At 48.6% G+C, this 16,894-nt stretch overlaps 1 protein-coding gene across 4 annotated transcripts in view; it reads right to left on the reverse strand.

Moving 5' to 3' along the window:
• Positions 1–16,894, reverse strand: part of RNF213 (ring finger protein 213) — a 182,375-nt gene that overhangs the window by 20,714 nt on the left and 144,767 nt on the right. The gene's annotated exons all lie outside the window — the stretch shown is intronic.

The raw sequence follows: 16,894 nt of genomic DNA on the forward strand, positions 1-16,894 counted from the left end.
TATGAAGCCTCCTGTCATGTGGTAAAATTGAAGATTATACTAGCTTTAGTGTACTAATAATCTTAATTTTAGTAATGACAGGAGGCGAATATTTCCCACCCTATAGGATCCCTCCCATGTTTTTCTCGTGTTTAACAGAATATGCCCTCTATGTTCAGGAAGGTAAGTACGTTATGGTTGTATGTTTGCTACTTAGATATGTGGCTTGAGAGACTTGTATAGGTTGAATAATTAGACATGTACCTTGAATTATGTTGTGTTTACAGATTCTTAAATATCATTGCTTTAGAATTAATATATATTGATATGTTACTCATTCTAGTATCCATTGGTATATCAGATTCTTAATGTTTATTGTATGCGGACAAGCTACCACGCCAGAGTTCTTTCACCTTTTCTTTTTCTTACAGCGTGAACGTCTTCTCATCAAGACAAAGACTCACCTTCCATAACTCTACATCACGGAACTACTGGAGTTGATTATTCTAATATGTTGTGTAACTGCTGACGTAATATGATTATGTTTATTGTTGATATTTATTGTTTCGCTTCAAAGAAAGAGGAAGTGATGTCATAGACAGGGCCTTTTATGGGCACCATATCTTTTCTCTGATTGGTTGTTACTGTTTCTATGCTGCTGGAGTTTTCAGTAAAGAAAGATATGCAAATATTCGCCTCCTGTCATTACTAAAATTAAGATTATTAGTACACTAAAGCTAGTATAATCTTCAATTACAGCTTAATGTATAAATACAGTTTTTTGTTTTATTACAGTTCTGTGTATTATTATAAATATTAATGTAATGTAATACTACAGCTCGGTGTATTATTGCAGCTCATTGTATTATTGCAGCTCAGTGTATCAATACGGCTTATTGTATTAATACGGCTTATTGTATTTCTACAGCCTATTTAGTCTTATTACAGAGTAATGTAATAATCCAGATTATTGTATCACTATGAAATCCTCACTAAATCTAAACTTACAGTTGGTATGATCATAGGAAGACATTAAAAAGTACACAGCATTTCAAAAAATGTAAATTTAACCTTCCCCGCAGGGGTCGAAACGTCGGTTTTTGTTTGCTGTATGCACATTATCTAAATAAATCATAGTATTTTTGATAAAGTCCTGCGAGTGCATCGTGGATCTTTCTTTGTTTACATATTGGACGCACTGTGGATGGCACCCAGGCAGGTTTATTCGTAATTCTGGTAAGGAGAGTGCCAAGCTGTGACAAAATGGCTTTTGTCACTGGGTCTGCATGTGACAAACTGCCCTGCCCCCCTATCTCTTGGAGGAGCCGGATTGCTAGCCTCTTACCCTGGGATGCTGGCCCGTTAAGTCATGGGGTCTTAAGGCACTTGGGACAGAGCCCTCTGTCTCTGGATCACATCATTCGCCTTACTTGCTTGGATTGTACATTTCCCCTGTTACACTCGGATGTGGGTTCGTGCAGTTTAACTTCCATTACAGCTGGTGAACTTAAACTTTACTCGACGTTATTGAGAACTGTGTTCATGGGATCTGAGTGCTATTCGACTATAATATGCGCTCAGATCCAAGCTATCTGGGGGGGTGTGGAACATGGGGACTTCGTTCAGTGAAACATGAGTTATTGATTTTAATACAGTTTTGTTAAAAGGTAAAAAGCACATGTTTCTCTCTGCCCAGAGATAATTAGGTTCTCTGCAACACCCCCTGAAGTTAATTATCTCCAGGATAGAGAGGAGGGGTAAGTTAATTATCTCCAGGATAGAGAGGAGGGGTTACACTCTTCCTGTGGGTGTGTGTAATATTTGTAAAGTACAGTGATTGGTTCTGTATATTCTGTTTCAGTCTTCCACAAGGTCCCATGTGGGAGTGTCCTTGCTGGAAGATAATCATACACGGGCTGATTTTGGCCATCAATAAACACATTCGTTTTACCCCTTCATGAAGTCTCGACTCATGTTTGGGGAATTGGGAGCTATAATCACTACTTCACTCTTTTCAGCTTGGATTTTGGGAGACGCTACAAGGATCAGCGCTGCACGGATAGCAGGATCCTTTACACAAGCTATCTATTTATTATATATATATATATATACACACACACAGACTAAAAAAGCATTTTTGAGGGGGCGTGGTCAAGCGGCGGAACGGAATGGCCGCGTAGATGCTGAGCTCCTCCGGCCCCACTCTGCCTAATACATAATACCTGCCACAGACACAGAGATGGGGAAGCACACTAAGGCTGGGAGTACCCCCAGACCACCGGGGTCCCGCCAGGCGACGAATAACGCCTCCATGCAGCAGTTTCTGGCCGCCACACCGGACCCGACCTACCAGGCGTCATCTGAGGCCTACCCACCATCAGAAGCCTCCTCGTCAAACTCCCACTCACCAGGCCGCGATGACCAAGGGGAAACCCCACCGGCAGACTGGCTGACCCTCCTCAGGGCACTACCCACACGGGCTGACCTCAGTCAGGCTACCTCAGCCCTCCAGACCTCCATCAGGGCTGACCTTCAGCTGATGAGGGCAGACATTCAAGGTATGGCAGACCGCATGGGCCAAATAGAGGCAGACCACGACTCACAGCAGCGCAAGCGGCCCAAACTGCCAGCCACTCACGACAAACTGCCCAAATGCAAGCCATGGCCAGACATATAGAAGATTTAGATAATAGGGGCCGCAGATAAAACCTGCGAATCAGAGGCTTACAAGAAGGCGAAGACACACCTGTCCAGCTTAAAGGCACACTCATGGCCATCTTTAACAATCTCTTGAACCGCCCCAGGGAGACCCCCATAGAGTTCGTCAGGGCCCACAGAACCAGGATGGAGACCGCGAGGCCAGCTGGGGCAACACGCTTACGGACACATGAAGCAGACCCACAGTATGGGAGCCACACGTGGAACTCGTAACTATGCACTGGGACACCTTGCACGCGGGCCCCAAACACACACGGGCCACACATTTAATTACTACACCGCATAGAGATCTGCAAGTCAGGGGGGGCAACTAGGAGCGGGTGTATGGGACAACCTGATTGTGGCGAAACCGACCTCGCCACGTGTCCTTGGAGGGGGCTGCTTGCCCGCCTCTTGCCTTTGGACTATGGACCAGACTTTATGTGAATGTGTTAACCCAGATAGCTATACCATTGAGCCTATTCATATAATGAAAGACTTTAGCTCCATGGCAATTGTACTGTGTGAATAGGATCTGCGCGCTATTCGGTAGTTTTGTGCGCTCAGATCCCAGCTATCTGGGGATATGTGAAATGTCTGTGTGTTATGGATAAAAAGTAACTTTCTGTATTTTAAAGTGTTTTATGTCTTTCTGTAACCATGTGGTTAATGGAGTCTGCTTCTAGCCCTGGATAATTGGATTACTTCCCTCTTTGTCTCCAGGATAGAGGCCTATGTAAAACCTGTCTAAACCGGTTTGCCATGCGGCTAGTAAGGGACAAAAGATACTTTTAGTAACTTTTGAACTCCTGGTCGGATTCATGCCATTTTTTAATATATTGTTCCCCTGAATGGATTGATTGTGGATATGTATTTTTAGGTGAATGTGATGTATGGTTTTAGAGTTATGAAAGTTGTGTAAAAAGTATATTTTAAACTGTATGAATAATGGGATTATGTGTCACACTAAGGGGAGGGGATGGGTGGGTTGCACCTGTGATACTATTGGTTATTTTATGCCTCCCCCTGGGTGTGGCCTGTATGTGTACTCTTGTAATAAAAGCCAGGCTGGATGTGCCAGTCCAGAGTTCCTGTTTTACCCTCAAAGTGAAGTGTCGTCTCATTATTGGGGGAGGATTTATTGTATGCTGTTCCAGTTTGACTGCTAGGATTGAAAACCTATTCGTATGGTTCCTATTCAACTGTCTACAGCATTCAGAGGCTTGAGAGGATTTATATGCTTCTCAGATTCGGTGATTGTGGTGTCTGCCAGAGTGCTTGGAGTCCTCAGGAAACGCTAGGAGCATCCATTAACGGAGGTACCAAGTCGGGGTGCCAGGCGATCCGTTACATTGGTGGCAGCGGTGGGATGGCGTCCTAGTGTGAGGAGCAGCACCTTGGAGACACCCGTATTGGTATCGTATGTGAGCATATTGAGGGCAACGCTTGTCTCCGAACAGCGTCCCCGCCAGCAGTCATGTTCTATCGATATGAAGGCGTAGATTTTGCTACTGAGGTACTGAGGAGAATAGCCAAATATGGCCCGAATCCCCCGGAGGAGATTATTGATGCAGCTGCGCAGCAACTGCTTAAAGAGAACCAGAGGTCACGTGATCTCGAGCACGAATTCATACTGTTAATGGTGAGACATGGTCAAGGAGATGAGGTAGCCGGTATCCTCCTCCAACACAAACCAGAGAAACCCAAAGTAGAGGACTGCATAGAGTGGTACTGGAAAGGCCCCCAGCAGGCAGGTGGAGATGGGACCGAGGTCTCTCTACCGGCCCTACAGGGATGCTGGGCAGTCGGCCCAGATCCCCTGCGGCAGTGTGCGTTACAGGGAGCTGAAGGTGCCGTTCTTGCTTCCCAGCGGCAGGGAGAGGAGCCTGTTATCCCCTCTCCCCAGCGGCTGAAGGTGTGTAAGGGAGAGGAGTTTGTTATTCCCTCTCCCCAGCGGCAGCGCAGCTCACCAAGGGGAGACAGTAAGCCCCTCACCAGCGCAGATGGGACCGTGGTCTCTGCGCCCTGCCTACAGGGAGTACAGAGGGTCAGCCCTGCTCCCCAGCGGCAGTCTACGGTGCAGGGAGAGGAGCCTGTTATCCCCTCTCCCCAGCGGCTGAAGGTGTGTAAGGGAGAGGAGTTTGTTACCCCCTCTCCCCAGCGGCAGCTTAGCACACCAAGTGGAGACAGTAAGCCCCACACCAGCGCAGATGGGACCGTGGTCTCTGCGCCCAAGTTACAGGGAGCTAAAGGGGCCGTCCTCCCTCCCCAGCGGCAGTGTGATTTGTTGGGAATTGGGAGCCCAGTCTCCATTCCCCAGCGGCAGAGTATCCAGCAGGGAATGGAGAGCCCAGCCCCCTTTCCCCAACAGCAGGACTCTGTGCTGGGAGGAGAGACAGTCGGTCTCCCTCCGCAGAGACGGGAAGTATGTATGGGAGAGGAGATTGTTACCACCTCTCCCCAGCGGCAGATTATTAATGTACAGGGAATAGGGAGCCCAGTCTCCATTCCCCAGCGGCAGAGTGTTCTAATGGGAGAGGAGCTTGTTACACCCTCTCTCCAGCGGCAGCCTAACCCACCAAGGGGAGATGTTGAGCCCCGCAACTGTGCAGATGGGACCGTAGTCTCTGCACTTACAGCACAAGGGGTAGGGACGGTCGGTCCTGTCCCCCAGCCACAGAGCTGTGTACCCAGAGGGGAGACGGTCGGTCTCCCCCTCCCACAACCAGGCTCCAATCAGGCTACTCCCGTGGTAGCGCTGGCACCAGGGCAGAGTACCGCTGGTCTCTGCCCACTCAGCAACCCACCAAGGCAGTCTACCAGCTCCCCGCACAGCCGTGGTGAGGAACCTGGACCTGGACAAGCTGCTACTTTATCCAGGTGGAGTAAACATTTATTGTGGGTGGTAGGTACTGCTGTTTGTGCTTCGTGGGTGGGTTGCTGGACTAACCAGGGCACTGACCGGCAGGAGGTCAGATACCCGGTTAGTCTGGGGGGTAAAGGGGAGAAGTGTGGCAAAACCGACCTCGCCACGTGTCCTTGGAGGGGGCTGCTTGCGACTAGAGATTGGGCCCATGGAATGCTAATACCACCTGTGTGTCAGGATCGGGACAGGGATCCAACACGCAGAGTACAAAGAGTGGAAAGGTACGTATACCGGACCTTAGAATGGCCGGACTAACGTACCGAGAGTAATAGAGAATAGTCAGAGACAAGCCGAGGTCAAGGAAACGAGAAGACAGATAAGCGAGAGGACAAGCCGGGTCAAGGGATAACAGAGATAAGCAGGGTAGTACAACAAGCCGAGTCAAAACCAATAGAGCAAACTAGAATACCAGAGCACTGAGTGACTAGACAAGCTAGAACCACGACAGGGCAATGAGCTGAAGAGAGAAGTAAGCTTAAATACCCTGGTTCTGGAAAGCAACCACGCCTCCAACAAGTACCGATAGGGTATCGGACAATTGAGTGGCAGGTCGCTCAGGATTGGCGTCATGACGTCACGTATCGAGCGTCCTGTTAGAAAAGGACGTGGATTCCTCGCGGTCGTTGTATAAGTGACTGGAAAGACCGCGAGGAACGGGAGAAATGGCACGTCCGGATGGATAAACCTCTAAGTCTCTACCTCTTTCAGAGGTAGAGACCTCAGGTACCCTGACAGTACCCCCCCTCTCAGATACGCCCACCGGGCGGAAGGAACCGGGACGAGATGGGAAGCGGGAGTGAAACGCCCTGCGGAGGCGAGGAGCATGAACATCCTCCTGAGGTACCCAACTCCTCTCCTCAGGACCATATCCCTTCCAGTTAACCAGATATTGCAGCTTACCCCGAGAAAGTCGTGAATCAATGATGGAGCTGACCTCGTATTCCTCCCGACCCTCCACCTGAAAAGGACGAGGTGCGGAAACCTTAGAGGAAAATCTGTTGCAAATTAGCGGTTTCAATAAGGACACATGAAAGGAGTTAGGAATGCGTAAAGCAGGTGGCAGAGCTAGGCGATACGCAACTGGGTTGATACGAGTGAGAATCCTGTACGGACCTATGTAACGAGGAGCAAATTTCATAGATGGGACTTTTAAACGAATGTTCCTAGTGCTCAGCCACACCCTATCCCCAGGGACAAAAACAGGAGCCGCCCTTCTATGCTTATCAGCGTGTTTCTTGAACAACATAGAACTATGCAAAAGAATTTGGCGAGTCTGATCCCACAACTTCTTCAAGTTGGCGACATGATCATCGACCGACGGTACTCCCTGAGAAGAGGAGACCGAAGGAAAAATTGAAGGATGAAAGCCATAGTTCATGAAGAAGGGGCTAGAACGAGTAGAATCACAAACAAGATTATTGTGTGCGAACTCCGCCCAAGGAATCAAACCGACCCAATCGTCCTGGTGTTCGGAAACAAAGCAGCGTAGATATTGTTCAATCTTTTGATTGGTACGTTCAGCAGCTCCGTTAGACTGAGGGTGATAGGCCGAGGAAAAGTTCAATTTGATGCCTAATTGGGAACAGAAGGATCTCCAGAATCGTGAGACAAATTGAGAGCCTCTATCAGAAACAATTTCCGAAGGAATCCCGTGTAAGCGAAAAATCTCCCTCGCAAAAATCTCTGCCAATTCAGGAGAAGTCGGGAGCTTGGGTAATGGCACGAAATGGGCCATTTTGGTGAATCTATCCACCACTGTGAGAATAACGGTCTGTTTCTTGGAAGCCGGTAAATCAACAATAAAGTCTATGGACAAACAGGCCCACGGTCTCTCTGGAATGTCCAAGGGGTGTAACAAGCCACACGGAGTAGTATGAGGTTGTTTAGTCTTGGCACAAGTCTCACAAGCTCCGATGAAGTCTTTAATATCCTTTCGTAAGGAAGGCCACCAGAAATCCTTGGAGATCAGGAGGTATGTCTTACGAATGCCAGGATGGCCAGCTACTTTACTTTCGTGGAAACATCGTAAAAGTTCCAGTTGGAGTTCAGGAGGAACAAAGTTTCTTCCCTCAGGAGTGTGTCTAGGTGCCAGATGTTGTGACTTAATGATCTGGTCAAGTAACGGAGAGTGGATTTTAAGACTGGTATTAGCAATAATATTGCATTTGGGTACAATAGAGGACAGAAGCGGTTCAGCTGACACAGAAGGTTCATATTGGCGAGATAGTGCATCGGCTTTAGAATTCTTCGAACCAGGTCTGTAAGTAAGAACGTAATTGAAATGGGTAAGAAATAACGACCAACGAGCCTGCCTGGAAGACAATCGCTTGGCCTCTCCAATATAAGACAAATTCTTGTGGTCCGTCAAAATGGTAACAGGATGTAATGTACCCTCCAATAAATGTCTCCATTCCTTTAAAGCCTTGATAACAGCTAGTAATTCTCTGTCACCAATGTCATATCTGCTCTCAGCACCAGACAATTTTTTAGAAAAAAATCCACATGGATGCAATGGTTTGTCAACACCTAACCTTTGAGATAGGATAGCACCTATACCCGTCTCTGAGGCGTCTACCTCCAGTAGGAAAGGCAGAGAAGTGTCAGGGTGTACTAAAATTGGAGCCGAAGCGAAAAGCTCCTTGAGTGTTTTGAAAGCAAGGAGAGCTTCAGTAGACCAATTCTTAGTATCAGCCCCCTGTTTGGTCATATTGGTGATGGGCGCAATGATGGAAGAGTAACCCTTAATAAAGCGCCTATAATAATTAGAGAAACCAATAAATCTCTGGACAGCCTTAAGACCCTTAGGTAAAGGCCACTCTAAAATGGACTGAAGTTTATCCGGATCCATCTTAAATCCCTCCCCCGAAATCACATAACCAAGGAAGTTTACTTGGGATTGATCAAAGCTACATTTCTCCAACTTGCAGTACAAGCCATGTTGGAGAAGTTTGTGCAAAACCCTCCTGACTTGTTTGTGATGAGTCTCGATCTCACTAGAATGTATGAGTATATCATCTAGGTATACAATGACGCACTCCTGCTGAAATTCCCTAAGAACCTCGTTTATCAGATCCTGAAATACAGCTGGAGCATTGCATAACCCAAAAGGCATTACTGTATATTCATAGTGACCATAGCGAGTATTGAACGCCGTCATCCACTCGTGTCCCTGCTGGATTCTCACCAAGTTATATGCCCCTCTGAGATCTAACTTGGTAAAAATTGTAGAACCCTTTAAACGATCAAAGAGTTCGGTAATCAAGGGAATCGGATAGGCATTTCTAATGGTTATCTTATTCAGACCTCGATAATCAATACAAGGTCTTAAAGAACCATCCTTCTTTTTAACAAAAAAAAATCCAGCCCCGGCAGGGGAGGAGGATCTCCTAATGAATCCCTTGTCTAAATTTTCGTGAATATACTCCTCCAGAACTGAGTTCTCTTTCGTAGATAACGGGTATACATGACCCCTGGGCGGCATGGTACCAGGGAGTAGGTTAATTTTGCAATCAAAGGACCTGTGTGGGGGTAAGGTATCGGCTTTCTTTTTATCAAATACTGCCTTTAAATCCAGGTACTGAGGCGGTATTTGTGTCTCTGTAGGGTTGGAAGAGTTAGCCGAGGTGTTAGCTAAGCAGAGAGGTGAGACCCTCCGCAAACATCTCTCTTGACAACTCTGTCCCCATGAGACTATCTCCCCTGACTCCCAATTAATGATAGGGTTATGTCTCCTCAACCAGGAGTACCCCAGGACTATGGGAATAGACGGAGAAGAAATGAGCAGTAAGGATATGTCCTCTCTATGTAGGACGCCAACAGTTAAGTTAACCGGTATGGTTTCACGGAAAATAACAGGCTCAAGTAGCGGTCTACCATCGATGGCTTCAACAGCCAGTGGTGTCTGCCTTAACTGGGATGGAATAGCATGCTTGGCAACAAAAACCTGATCAATAAAGCTCTCAGCAGCTCCAGAATCGATTAGTGCCATGGTCTCTACTACTCCCTTCTCCCAAGTTAAAGAAACGGGTAACAGAAGCCTGTGCTCTTTGTAGTTGTGAATAGAGGACAAAATAGAAACACCCAAGGCCTGTCCTCTAGAGAAACTTAGGTGCGAGCGTTTCCCGAACGATTAGGACAATTTAGGCGTAAATGACCTCTGATTCCACAATACATACATAAACCCTCCCTTCTCCTGTACTGTCTCTCCTCCTCTGTGAGATGAGTATTGCCTATCTGCATAGGTTCAGGAAAACGTAAGGCCTCGAACTCAGAATTTTGAAAGGTAGGAGCTAGTTTAAAGGAGGGTCTACGGGTCCTATCTCGAGTGTTCTGCCTCTCTCTTAGGCGTTCATCAATACGAGATATAAAAGAAATTAAATCCTCCAAATTCTCAGGGAGTTCTCTAGTAGCGACCTCGTCAAGAATTACATCTGATAACCCATTCAGAAACACATCTATATAAGCCTGTTCGTTCCACTTAACCTCTGCCGCCAAGGACCTGAACTCTAGTGCATAATCCACAAGTGTTCGATTGTCCTGTCTAAGGCGCAACAGTAATCTAGCTGCATTGACCTTTCTGCCAGGAGGGTCAAAAGTTCTTCTAAAAGCAGCTACAAAGGCATTATAATTATAGACTAATGGATTATCATTCTCCCATAAAGGATTGGCCCATCTCAGAGCTTTCTCAATGAGTAAGGTAATAACAAATCCAACCTTCGCTCTATCTGTAGGATAAGAGCGGGGTTGTAATTCGAAGTGGATGCTAATCTGGTTCAGAAAACCACGACACTTCTCCGGTGACCCACCATAACGTACTGGTGGGGTAATACGGGAAGAAGCACCTACAGTGGCTACCTCTAGACCTGAGCCTGCAGGAGAAATAGAAGGAGTACGCGTCTCCTCAGGTGGGTTACTAGCACGGGACAATAATGCCTGTAGTGCTAGGGCCATCTGATCCATCCTGTGCTCCATGGCGTCAAACCTGGGATCAGAAGAACCAAGCTGACTGTTTGTACCTGCAGGATCCATTGGCCCTGTCGTAATGTCAGGATCGGGACAGGGATCCAACACGCAGAGTACAAAGAGTGGAAAGGTACGTATACCGGACCTTAGAATGGCCGGACTAACGTACCGAGAGTAATAGAGAATAGTCAGAGACAAGCCGAGGTCAAGGAAACGAGAAGACAGATAAGCGAGAGGACAAGCCGGGTCAAGGGATAACAGAGATAAGCAGGGTAGTACAACAAGCCGAGTCAAAACCAATAGAGCAAACTAGAATACCAGAGCACTGAGTGACTAGACAAGCTAGAACCACGACAGGGCAATGAGCTGAAGAGAGAAGTAAGCTTAAATACCCTGGTTCTGGAAAGCAACCACGCCTCCAACAAGTACCGATAGGGTATCGGACAATTGAGTGGCAGGTCGCTCAGGATTGGCGTCATGACGTCACGTATCGAGCGTCCTGTTAGAAAAGGACGTGGATTCCTCGCGGTCGTTGTATAAGTGACTGGAAAGACCGCGAGGAACGGGAGAAATGGCACGTCCGGATGGATAAACCTCTAAGTCTCTACCTCTTTCAGAGGTAGAGACCTCAGGTACCCTGACACTGTGCTGGCTGGATAGCTTTGGGGCGGAAGGGGCAGGGGGACACAGGAGACCCCAGACAGGAGAAGGACCTACCACACTTGGCCCTTTGGGGGGACAGGGATAAGGGGCCACGCTCCTAGCAGATAGGGGTATACGGATAACGGCGGGGGGACTCGACTGTGCCGACTGGTGCGGCAAAGTCGACTCCTACCTAGCCCACACCCTAGTCTTTCTTTTTTTTTTTTTTTTTTTTAATTCTTTATTTTGATGTGCAAGAAAGTAATAACATACAGGCTGGTAGCGCCACAACAGCATCTACAAGCTTAATGTGGTCAAACATTTGTGTACAGTGTTATGGCATGAGAGACAATTGCACTTTTTTTTTTTTAAAGTTAAAGAAACAGGCTTCAGCATAAATTTTATAACACTTTGAGTAAGAAATGTAGTAATGCAAGCTCTGGTATTTGAAACAGGCTAGGTACATGCTGGTTATTTCTAATGAATTATTCTAACGTTTAGTAACAGTAGCTTGAGGTTAAGAATTAAAGTATACGTCGTCGCTTTAGTTTCGGACCCTTGATGTAGTGTCGCTTAACTTATGCTTAAGTGAGGGATGTATATTGGTATAGTTGTTAAACATACTATGTGCTTCCCTTAGAGAATAGTTATCTAGAGACTGGCTGGTTAGATTTTGCTCATGTTTACAGGGTGGTCTAGAGGTACCCTAGTGGATGGAGTATACCAGCATGTGGCAGATTACAATCAATAATGGCACAAAGTTCATGAGGGTAAGATGGTTGTATGCAAGACCGTCTCTGTGGTAGAAAGTCCCTCTTTAGGTAGGTGAGTTACCCCCTTCAGCTGCCGATGTGTTGTACCAGGATGCCCGGTCTGCTGCCGGTCGCTGGGTGCAGGGCAGGTTCTCTGCTGTGTTCCTGCTGCCTGTGAGGATCCAAGAGGGGTTTGGGCGATGGCTTGTTTGCTTCTCCCTGTGCAGGTTAGCTCTCCAGTGAAGTGGTGGTTGCGTGCTGCTGATGCTTGTGTGTGGAGTTTCGTTTCCCTACCCAGAGGAGGGAGGAAATACCGGGACCCCGCTGGAGGCTTCTGAGGGTGGTATTAGCAAAGGTGGGTGGCTTGTTGGGGTTCGAGTGAGCCTGCAGATGGATGGCTGCAGAAAGGATCTGTGCTGCAGGTGTTTACGGTCTGCTGGTTGTACTGCCGCTGCGGGTAAGAGGTCTGTGCAGGCCCTGGTCTCAGCATCATCCCACATGGTCTCCGCCATCTTGGCATCAATGCCTGTAGTGCGGATCTTGGCTGCTTTGCTGTGTTGCCTTGCTGGTTTTGCTGGTGGGGACCGGGATCACCCCCCCGGTCCATAGGGGGGGGGGGGGGTATGGGGCCGGTTCCCCGCGGTCTGACTCTTAGCGCTGAACGGCAGGCGGCAGGGCAGCGGCCGTCCGCCCCGCTCACCGCTGGAGTAGGCCTCGGTAGAGCCAGTGAGGGATCCTCCTCTAGGGGACTGAAGCCCGTTCGGCCAGTCTCACCCTAGATCCAGTGCTCTCCGCCCGCTGAGGGCCCCCCTTGCCGGATGATTTTGTGCCAGGATTCATGTTTTTTAAGCCTATTCGGACTTAGGCTGCAGGAGCTGGTCGCGCCGTCGACCATCCAGCTCGGCGGTCCGGCCCCGCCCCCACCCTAGTCTTTCTTGGACAATTATCACTGTTCATTGTTGATTGTTACTGTTGCATTTGTTATTTACCACTACTGCAGGCCCGCCCATGAGGCGTACACAAAAGCCTTTTGCTCCCACCCGTACTCCCCAACCCCACCCACTATATCCTAACAACCTAGAAACGTGACAACCATGCCGCCTCACAATACACAACAACAAGCAGAGATTAAATTTCTCTCCATTAATGCTAAAGGCATGAACATACCCGAAAAACGCTTGCATGCTCTACGCCACTTTCATAGCCAGAGGTCACACGTAGTATTTATCCAAGAAACACACTTTAAGGAGGGCCAGGTGCCCAGATTGACGGACAGACACTACGCACAGTGTTTTCTTAGCAATAACCCAGAAGGGAAGTCCAAAGGCACGGCAATACTGATTCACAGGTCGCTACATTTTGCCCCCACTGACACGCTACGGGACAACCACGGATGATATATCTGCGTTAAAGGAACAATAGCAAACCGCACATACACGTTCGCGAACCTATATGCCCCTAATAAACGCCAACACCATTTCCTGCGCACAGCACTTAGGGCCGTTGAAGGGTTCGCGGAGGGCTGCTTGGTAATTGGAGGGGACCTAAATGTGGCCCTGACACCGACCATGGACACATCCATGGGGTTATCCACGGCTCCCCAACACATTTTAACTAACATAGCGAAAACGCTGAAAGAGAGGCGACTGGTAGATTGCTGGAGGGCACTGCATCCTGTAGAACGTGACTATACTTTTTATTCTATCCCCAATAAAACGTACTCCAGAATAGACTACTTCCTCGTCCCACATTACTACCTGACCGATGTTCAACGAACTGACATTGGAACGGTGACATGGTCTGACCACGCCCCAATTATGATGACACTGACCTCCCCACTTTACAGGCCCACATGCAGCAACTGGAGACTTAACAAATCTCTCCTAAGCGACCCAGTAGTGACAGCAGAAGCTATGGACAGACTGACACTATACTTTACGGAAAACGATACGTCTGATGTCACACCTCTCTGCCTCTGGGAGGCTCATAAAAGCGTAATAAGGGGCCACTTCATAGCGAAAGGCGCCGCACTTAAAAAAGCTAAAGCCGCCAGACTAAAAACCTTAATAGCGGACATACAGACACTGGAACACAGACACAAACAAACCCACCTGCCAGCAGACTGGACACAACTGACTTTCCTCCATACTAAGCGCTAACCACCATAGAGCCTACCTACACTCCAAGGCATTCTTCCACACCAATGCTAACAAATGTGGTGCCCTACTAGCCCGCATGATCGCCAAAAAGAGAGCGGCGGCCTACATCCCCAGGATCAGAGACAGAGACGGGAGGATACACTACATGCCAGCCGAGATGGCCAGCGCCATCCGGACATACTACGCGGACCTATACTCGCTCGACCCACACAGGGGAGAGGGGAACATGGCAGATAGGAAGACAAGGATAACAGAATATTTAGAACCGCGCCTTGGCAGCCGCCTCTCACAGGAGGCAAGCGCAGAGTTGGACGAACCAATCGCATGGGCTCTCAAAACAGCCAAGATGGGCAAGAGCCCCGGGCCTGATGGCCTACCAACACGGTACTACAAGACTTTTGCAGAGCTCCTCATCCCACATCTGACGACGGCACTTAATGTGATCCGTGAAGGGCGGCAGTTCCCGACACAGACCCTGGTGGCCAACATCGCCCTGATACCCAAAGAAGGGAAAGATCCTGAGCACTGCGCGAACTACCGCCCAATATCGCTACAAAATTGCGACCTGAAACTGTTCACCAAGATCCTTTCACAGAGACTACAGGCCCACCTCCCGGACTTGGTACATGGGGACCAAGTGGGATTTACTCCGCACAGGGAAGCACGAGACAACACTATCAGAGCGCTTGCCCTGATCCACACCGCTACAACCAGACAGGAGGGCCTTCTCCTGCTCTCTACTGACGCGGAGAAGGCCTTCGAACGGATCTCTTGGGATTTTATGTTCCAGGTCCTCGAAATGCTGGGGGCAGGGCCATTCATGATGGCCTGGATCAGGGCACTGTATTCTCAGCTGATAGCACGGATCTGCATAAATGGGGCCTTCACTGACCCCTTCTCGATAAAGAATGGGACCAGGCAGGGCTGCCCCCTCTCCCCCTTGCTATTTGTGCTGGCCCTGGAACCTTTTCTGAATTCGGTTCAAAACAATCGGGATATCCCGGGATTAAAGGCAGGAAGGGGGAAACACGCCGTGGCAGCATACGCGGCGACGATCTAATGTTCTTTGTAACTAAGCCGGAAACCTCCATGCCCGCGATCATGGAAGAGTTTGAAACATACGGGGAGCTGTCGAATGTTAAAATCAACTTCTCCAAATCCACGATCCTCAATGTACCGTCCCGGGACCCAGAGCAGCGGTCCTCAAGCCGTTTCAATGGTCCGACACCTCCCTGAAATACCTCAGCACGGTGCTAACGAAAGACCTCGCTCAATTATACGCGGCTAACTTCCAACCGCTGTTGAATACCAAACAGAAAGACCAAAAGGAATGGGAGCAGGTCCGCCTCTCATGGTTTGGAAGAGTGGGAGTGCTCAAGATGAAGATCCTACCGAGGGTTCTTTACTTGTTCCAGGCCATCCCAGCTGCCATCCCGGAGGCCTTTTTCACCTCCCTCAGATCGATGGCCCTTAGGTTTATCTGGCAGAAGCAGAAGGCTAGGATAAAACATGACGTTTTCACACTGCCGAAGGCCAAGGGAGGTCTTGCCCTGCCAGATTTTAAGAGATATCATAGGGCCACACACATCCAAAGGATAGTGGAGTGGACCAAACAGGGAGTGACAGAACTATGGAAAGATGTGGAATCAGCACAAGTCAGAGACCGATAGCGGTCCTCCCCTGGCTGGACCCTCAACAAGGTAGGCAACTGACAGCCCCACACCCCCTAATTAAAGCAACCATGCAGGTATGGAAAGCAATGGCCACACCACTCTCACTCACCACCATACCGTCCCCAATGCTTCCCCTGGTCCATAATGAGGCCTTCCCACCGGGAAGGGAACCGAAGACGTTGGTTCAACTACCGAGACACGAAATACCGAGGCTCTGCCACGCCACGGACGCATCAAAACACTAGAGGCCATGACGGGGAACACCAATCACTCATTCATGCTACAATTCAGATATCGACAACTGAAAGGGTTCATACAGGTGACCACTCAAAACAATCACACCCTCAGACCTTTAACGGTGTTTGAAAAGATCTGCATGGACCCAGACCCGATGGTGAAGGGTCTCTCAGCGCTCTATGGCATGATCATGCGGTTGAGGAGATTACCACCCCCAGGCTTCATGGGGAAATGGGAAACAGATCTAAGCACCACATTCACACCCAACCAATGGGACAAAATATGCACCCTCTCACTTCACTGCGCACCGTCCAGTGGGACGCAAGAAACAGCATACAAAATCCTAGACCTCTGTTACCGCACCCCGCTTCACACACACATATACAATCCCACGACGGACGACACATGCTGGAGATGCACAAGACACACGGGTACATACCTCCACATATGGTGGGACTGCCCAATTATCCAACCATACTGGTCGGCCATCCACAAGATCATAAAAAAATTCACAGACACCCCGCCACCCATGACCCCTGCAACATTTCTCATTCACCACACCACGACAAAGACATCAACCTACAAAAAATCCCTAACTATCCGAATACTTAACGTGGCCAAAAGCCCAATTCCTCTCTACTGGAAAAAGCAAAGCGCACCCCCCCTAGTGACGTGGTACCAACGCATGGAGGAGCTGAGAACACTAGAAGAGCTCTCCCTGCTGGCAGAGGGGAAGACTCAGACGTATATGATGATCTGGACACACTGGATTCTGACCACGGCTCGAGCAGACTTCCAGACCATGTTGAACTGACTGAGGACAATAGGCGAGACAAAAGACTAACAAGACTAGAGAACAACATCAAC

This window comes from Pelobates fuscus, chromosome 5 (assembly GCF_036172605.1).
Source record: "Pelobates fuscus isolate aPelFus1 chromosome 5, aPelFus1.pri, whole genome shotgun sequence".
In the NCBI taxonomy this organism is placed as follows: Eukaryota; Metazoa; Chordata; class Amphibia; order Anura; family Pelobatidae; genus Pelobates; species Pelobates fuscus.